This window comes from Triticum urartu, chromosome 7A (genome assembly GCF_056163025.1).
Source record: "Triticum urartu cultivar PI428250 chromosome 7A, HENAU_Tu73, whole genome shotgun sequence".
Lineage (NCBI taxonomy): Eukaryota > Viridiplantae > Streptophyta > Magnoliopsida > Poales > Poaceae > Triticum > Triticum urartu.
In genome coordinates this window covers 39,518,013-39,524,012 of record NC_141879.1, presented here as the reverse complement: position 1 = coordinate 39,524,012, position 6,000 = coordinate 39,518,013, and positions in this window count along the sequence as shown.

The window sequence follows — 6,000 nt, the reverse complement described above, 5'->3', positions numbered from 1 at the left end:
AACAGAACTGTTCTCCTCCATCTTGCAGCTATAGAACTTATTGGAGACTTCATATCTCTCAATCCGGGCATTTGCTTGAAATATTAACTTCAACTCCTGGAACATCTCATATGCTCCATGACGTTCAAAACGTCGTTGAAGTCCCGATTCAAAGCCGTAAAGCATGGCACACTGAACTATCGAGTAGTCATCAGCTTTGCTCTGCCAGACGTTCATAACATCCGGCGTTGCTCCTGCAGCAGGCCTGGCACCCAACGGTGCTTCCAGGACGTAATTCTTCTGTGCAGCAATGAGGATAATCCTCAAGTTACGGACCCAGTCCGTGTAATTGCTACCATCATCTTTCAACTTTGCTTCCTCAAGGAACGCATTAAAATTCAACGGAACAATAGCACGAGCCATCTATCTACAATCAAACATAAACAAGCAAGATACTAATTAGGTACTAAGTTTCATGATAAATTTAAGTTCAGTTAATTTACTTAAAGAACTCCCACTTAGATAGACATCCCTCTAATCCTCTAAGTGATTACGTGATCCAAATCAACTAAACCACGTCCGATCATCACGTGAGATGGAGTAGTTTCATTGGTGAACATCATTATGTTGATCATATCTACTATATGATTCACGCTCGACCTTTCGGTCTCCGTGTTCCAAGGCCATATCTGTATATGCTTGGCTCGTCAAGTATAACCTGAGTATTCCGCGTGTGCAACTGTTTTGCACCCGTTGTATTTGAACGTAGAACCTATCACACCCGATCATCACGTGGTGTCTCAGCACGAAGAACTTTCGCAACGGTGCATACTCAGGGAGAACACTTCTTGATAATTTAGTGAGAGATCATCTTATAATGCTACCGTCAATCAAAGCAAGATAAGATGCATAAAAGATAAACATCACATGCAATTAATATAAGTGATATGATATGGCCATCATCATCTTGTGCTTGTGATCTCCATCTCTGAAGCACCGTCGTGATCACCATCGTCATCGACGTGACACCTTGATCTCCATCGTACCATCGTTGTCGTCTCGCCAAGCTTGTGCTTCCATGACTATCGCTACCGTTTAGTGATAAAGTAAAGCATTACATCGCGATTGCATTGCATACAATAAAGCGACAACCATATGGCTCCTGCCAGTTGCCGATAACTCGGTTACAAAACATGATCATCTCATACAATAAAAATCAGCATCATGTCTTGACCATATCACATCACAACATGCCCTGCAAAAACAAGTTAGACGTCCTCTACTTTGTTGTTGCAAGTTTTACGTGGCTGCTACGGGCTTAAGCAAGAACCAATCTTACCTACGCATCAAAACCACAACGATAGTTTGTCAAGTTGGTGCTGTTTTAACCTTCGCAAGGACCGGGCGTAGCCATACTCAGTTCAACTAAAGTTGGAGAAACTGTCACCCACAAGCCACCTCTATGCAAAGCACGTCGGGAGAACCGGTCTCGCGTAAGCGTACGCGTAATGTCGGTCTGGGCCGCTTCATCCAACAATACCGTCGAACCAAAGTATGACATGCTGGTAAGCAGTATGACTTATATCGCCCACAACTCACTTGTGTTCTACTCGTGCATATAACATCAACATATAAAACCTAGGCTCGGATGCCACTGTTGCGTTTCGTAGTAATTTCAAAAAAATTCCTACGCACACGCAAGATCATGGTGATGCATAGCAACGAGAGGGGGAGTATGATCTACATACCTAGTAGATCGACAACGGAAGCGTTTGGTTGATGTAGTCGTACGTCTTCACGATCCGACCGATCAAGCACCGAAACTACGGCACCTCCGAGTTCTAGCACACGTTCAACTCGATGACGATCCCCGGACTCCGATCCAGCAAAGTGTCGGGGAAGAGTTCCGTCAGCACGACGGTGTGGTGACGATCTTGACGTACTACTGCTGTAGGGCTTCGCTTAAGCACCGCTACAATATTATCGAGGACTATGGTGGCTGGGGGCGCCGCACACGGCTAAGGAATAGATCACGTGGATCAACTTGTGTGTCTCTGGGGTGCTCCTGCCTCCGTATATAAAGGACTAGAGGGGGGAGGCTGGCCGGCCAAGGAGGGCGCGCCAGGAGAGTCCTAATCCCTCTGGGAGTAGGATCCCCCCCCCCCCAATCCTAGTTGGAATAGGATTCGCGGAGGGGGGAAAAGAGAGAGAGGGGCCGGCCCCCTCTCCTTGTCCTATTCGGACCAAGGGAGGGGAGGGGCGCGCGGCCCATGTAGGGCTGCCTCTTCTCTTTTCCACTAAGGCCCATCATGGCCCATTTATCTCTCGGGGGGTTCCGGTAACCTGCCGGTACTCCGGTAAAATCCCGATTTCACCCGGAACACCTCCGGTATCCAAACATAGGCTTCCAATATATCAATCTTTATGTATCGGCCATTTCGAGACACCTCGTCATGTCCGTGATCACATCCAGGATTCCGAATTAACTACCTTCGGTACATCAGAACACACAAACTCATAATACTGATCGTCATCGAACGTTAAGCGTGGACCCTACGGGTTCGAGAACTATGTAGACATGACCGAGACTCATCTCCGGTCAATAACCAATAGCGGAACCTTGATGCTCATATTGGTTCCTACATATTCTACGAAGATCTTTATCGGTCAAACCGCATAACAACATACGTTGTTCCCTTTGTCATCGGTATGTTACTTACCCGAGATTCAATCGTCGGTATCTCAATACCTAGTTCAATCTCGTTACCGGCAAGTCTCTTTGCTCGTTCTGTAATGCTACATCATGTAACTAACTCATTAGTTACATTGCTTGCAAGGCTTATAGTGATGTGCATTACCGAGAGGGCCCAGAGATACCTCTCCGATACACGGAGTGACAAATCCTAATCTCAATCTATGCCAACTCAACAAACACCATCGGAGACACCTGTAGAGCATCTTTATAGTCACCCAGTTACGTTGTGACGTTTGATAGCACACTAAGTGTTCCTCCGGTATTCGGGAGTTGCATAATCTCATAGTCATAGGAACATGTATAAGTTATGGAGAAAGCAATAGCAACAAACTAAACGATCATCGTGCTAAGATAATGGATGGGTCAAGTCGATCACATCATTCTCTAATGATGTGATCCCGTTTATCAAATGAAAACTCTTTGTCCATGGCTAGGAAACTTAACCATCTTTGATCAACGAGCTAGTCAAGTAGAGGCATACTAGTGACACTCTGTTTGTCTATGTATTCACACATGTACTAAGTTTTTGGTTAATACAATTCTAACATGAATAATAAACATTTATCATGATATAAGGAAATATAAATAACAACTTTATTATTGCCTCCAGGGCATATTTTTTTCAGGTGGTACTTTGCAGTGGGAGTTGAGTGGTGTGGGTTCGCGACCCTTGAGACTCGACCGGGACAGCGGAGGCTCGAGGCGGTAATAGCGACGAGGCATGTGGTTTGCATGGGACATGAAGACAGGCCAGGGCTCTGGTGGTCATACATGTGGTGAGACAACTGCGAATTTGATCGGGATGACTACAAGGAACGGTGAAATTCTTTCAAGTTTCAGACAGACGGTCAAGAAAGGAGCGGTGATGTTGAGTTCAGGTAACTCTTATGTGTGACACCCAATATGTGAGTTGTTCACTTTCATGCAGGTCAGTGATCAGTGCGCAATGGCGTTGCATGGATACTCTGAAAGTTGGGAGCACAAACTAGAGTAACAAGGAACTTAATTTTGCTTGAGTGTTGACTGTGGTCAAGAAAAGAAGGGACTATAAATTGCAGGTGGAGTCACATGGAGTCTTTGGAGTAGCAGCGGTACTCACGCGATAAACTCAAGTCCAATGTACATGAAAGTTTGACGCATGAACAAATTCAAGGTGGTGGAGAATTAATGTTCGTCAAGGTGGAGTTTGTTAGAGTTATGTTGAATATTGTATACAAGATAGGTTACAGTTGGACTCTGAGTAGTATTGTGTTTAGATGGATATGGAGTCGTGTCCTAGTAGTATCCTATGCCTCTTATAGTAGGGGTAGACATACGATGTAACCTATGCCAACATAATAGTACAGGCATGCGGGGGAGCCGACGGCGTGTGCCGGTGCCCGGACGGCCGGTGTGCCATATTATAGCGGTGTCATAGGAAGGAGCGCCCGTAGTTAGACCCCGGGATATAGCCATATCAGTAAACCTCGTTAATAAATTTGATGTCGTGTTTGTGTGATTGCTTGGTTTTTAAATTATGAACGATATGCCTGGGATTGAATTCTAACAGGATCGGATCGCTCATCCGCTTAGAGCACTGGTCTCCTTCTGAGATCGTGTGCAGACTGTACACACGTTAAATATTCGGGTATGGATCTGGGAGAGCTTGACCCGCCAAACCTCACCTGACCCGACTGCTAGGTTGATGCGGATTTGAAAATGATTCATAGTTTTGAAAAGAAATAGCGGGGTCGGCCCAAGCGTTTATTGATCTGAAAAAGTTCATTAATTTTGAAAAAAAAAACGCAGGCTTTGTAAAAAATTGAAAAGAGTTTGTGGATTTGAAAACAAAATTCATGAATTTAATAAAATGTTCATGAATTGAAGGAAAAGTTCATGAATTTTTCAAAAGAAAAGAAAATTGAGAAAAACAAAAGAAGAACCGGACAAACGAAAACTTGAAAAAAAATAGGCTCTAGTTGGTTAGTGTTATATTTGAAGAAGAAAAAGAAGGTAATCTTTATCTTTATCTTTACCTAATATTAAAAGCTGAAGGCTTTCATAGTTCTTCATAAGTCATCCTTTTATATCCATTGATCTTGTGTTAATGTGAAAAATTAATGGCTGAGATTCAAAAATAGATCTATGTAATAATTTCGAAAGAACCTTCTCAATATGAGAAGAAAACCGAAAACAAAATCTGAACGCCATGTCCAAAACCTCGATCCGTTCCGGACGATCTCGACCAGGAGCCTAGCACCGAACTGCACGGAACGTCACGTCCAAAAATCGATTCGTTTCATAAAAAAACAGATGCTAATCAATCCCTGAAAAATAGGAAACTGCATTGTCTCTAAACGCAAAAAAATCACGTCAAGGACCACACATGATCGCTCATGAAGTTCAAGGAAGCCTTTGGTCCGCTGCAATCATTTTCTTCAAAAAACATCTAAAGGAAAAGGACAGCCTTGGCGCGAGCGTCCCTGCTCTCGCGCGCTTCGCCACGAAGGGCCAGTTCCGAGCAGCCGAGCGACGTCGCCGTGAGGACCAGGGAGGAGCGCCCTGACGGACCGGGAAGCTGCTGCTGCGAAGCGCAGTTACGGGCCGGGCAGGATCACCACCGTAGATTGAGAAGGACCGTCGCCCAGACCAAGCTCCTCACGCCGCCGCACATCACGAGGTGAACCACACTTCCTGGACCGAGCTCCTCACGCGGCCGCAGATCAAGGAGGATCGCCGCCCCGACCAAGCTCCTTGCTTTCGCCACCCGGACCCGCCCGCCTCTTCGGAAACATGTTTTAGAGCCTATGCACCCGGGTACTTCTTATCCAACCACTCATTCCTGCATCACGATTCGTGCAAATAATTTTCTTTTTTTTGTTTCTCTCGTATAGGACATGTATTTGTACTTCAACTTTGCAGCACAACAAAGCTTTCTATGTAGAATGTGGGATAAAACTTACATATTTTTTGGTCCAACATAAATATACAAAATGAGATTTGTTTGATTAAAAAATCTTATTTTTCATATTTATGTCGGACAAAAAAAATCTGAAAGTTTTATCTCACATTCTAGTTACAAAGTTATGTTGTACTGCAAAGTTTGAAGTTCAAGACATGTTTTATATGAGAGGAACAAAAAGAGAAAATTTCATGTAATAAGCTAATTGTGTAACACAGATCTCAAAGCAACATTGAAGTGCTACGATAGTGAGGCCCGGGTGCATAAGCTCACAAAATCTGCATTCCCCGCCTCTCCCCAACGCCGGCACGCTAGCCACCATGTG